Raw genomic sequence first — 1,953 nt, 5'->3', positions numbered from 1 at the left:
CAGCCCTCAGCCATAGTGACCACACCCCTTTTCCTACCACAGCCAGCCCTCAGCCATGGTGACCACACCCCTTCTACCACAGCCAGCCCTCAGCCATGGTGACCACACCCCTTCTACCACAGCCAGCCCTCAGCCATGGTGGCCACACCCCTTCTCCAACACAACCAGCCCTCAGCCATGGTGACCACACCCCTTCTACCACAGCCAGCCCTCAGCCATGGTGACTACACCCCTTCTACCACAGCCAGCCCTAAGCCATAGTAACCACACCCCTTCTCCTACCACAGCCAGCCTTCAGCCATAGTGACCCCACCCCTTCTCCTACCACAGCCAGCCCTCAGCCATGGTGACCACACCCCTTCTACCACAGCCAGCCCTCAGCCATGGTGGCCACACCCCTTCTACCACAGCCAGCCCTCAGCCATGGTGACCACACCCCTTCTCCAACACAGCCAGCCCTCAGCCATGGTGACCACACCCCTTCTCCAACACAGCCAGCCCTCAGCCATGGTGACCACCCCCCTTCTACCACAGCCAGCCCTCAGCCATGGTGACCACACCCCTTCTACCACAGCCAGCCCTCAGCCATAGTGACTACACCCCTTCTCCTATCACAGCCAGCCTTCAGCCATAGTGACCCCACCCCTTCTCCTACCACAGCCAGCCCTCAGCCATAGTGACCACACCCCTTCTCCTACCACAGCCAGCCCTCAGCCATGGTGACCACACCCCTTCTCATACCACAGCCAGCCCTCAGCCATGGTGGCCACACCCCTTCTACCACAGCCAGCCCTCAGCCATGGTGACCACACCCCTTCTACCACAGCCAGCCCTCAGCCGTGGTGACCACACCCCTTCTACCACAGCCAGCCCTCAGCCATGGTGGCCATACTGTGAGCATCTATGTGGAACGTGGTTTCCCCCTGAGGCTGAAGAGAGGCCAACTCTCCCTCAGCTTCTTGCTGGTTTCTCTCCAGCTCTCATTTGATCTGCTTTGGGTTCTCTGTGGAGTTTGGAGGATTTGTTTTCTGTTGTGGAAAATTTCTCCTAAGAATTGTGCCAGTACTACCCTGTGTGTAAAATCTGGCTCCTGGGCTGTGAGAACTGCAGGGAAAATTACAGCTCTGCCAAGAAAGTTGGGGCCCGAGAGCAGGTTTTGTCATCTCTCTTTTTTTTCCTTTAGCTCCCTTCCCCCAAGATGCCATTTTTCTCCTCAGGTATGTGGCAACATGGATATTCTCTTCTAGGAGGACACGATTCAACAAGCTACAGCAAAGCCACTTGAACTGCGGTATGTGACTTGAAGCAGTCTTGAAGGGAGCCCTGAGTAGTTTATTTGTGTGAGGCTCCCAAATGTACTATGCCTTTCATGAAGGGTTTACCTTTGAAGAGGATGTGTGGTGTGTGTGATTGTGTTCAGATCCATCCTGTGTGTTACTGGCCTATGTAGAAAGATTGCAGTGGACCTGTCACTTTCTGCAAGACAAAGCCACATCTCCGCATAGAGAGAAGAACATCTTATTTCTTCCAGTTGCCAGTCTTAGATGCAGAACTTTTCCTTTGAACCTTCTTAAAGTCAAGTCAGTTGTTTCTGCAATATCAGAATGCTAGTCTTCCACCATGAAAAATAGATTGTCACCAGAGAAAACAGCAATTCCACTGAGGATGTGCCCTCATACGGGGGCGAGGGGTGGCCGTGGAGCCAGAACCATTGACAAAGCATGCCCAGCCCAGCTGACCTGCTTTATAAGAGGGGGAAGGGAGTAGGAGGAATGACGCCCACTGATGTCTGCGTCTGACTGGCCTACAGAGTGTTTACATACAGAATGTTGCCATAAGCCAGCCTGTGGAAATTCCAACCATATTTGGAGGATTTGTAGAGCATTTTTTCCAAGAAGTGCTTGCTTCTCTGTTTCTGATTCTCACCAGGTGAGTGTGTAGTCCTTGGATCAC

This window comes from Bison bison, unplaced genomic scaffold (assembly GCF_000754665.1).
Source record: "Bison bison bison isolate TAMUID 2011002044 unplaced genomic scaffold, Bison_UMD1.0 scf7180017864368, whole genome shotgun sequence".
NCBI lineage: Eukaryota > Metazoa > Chordata > Mammalia > Artiodactyla > Bovidae > Bison > Bison bison.
This window is presented reverse-complemented; position numbering follows the sequence as displayed.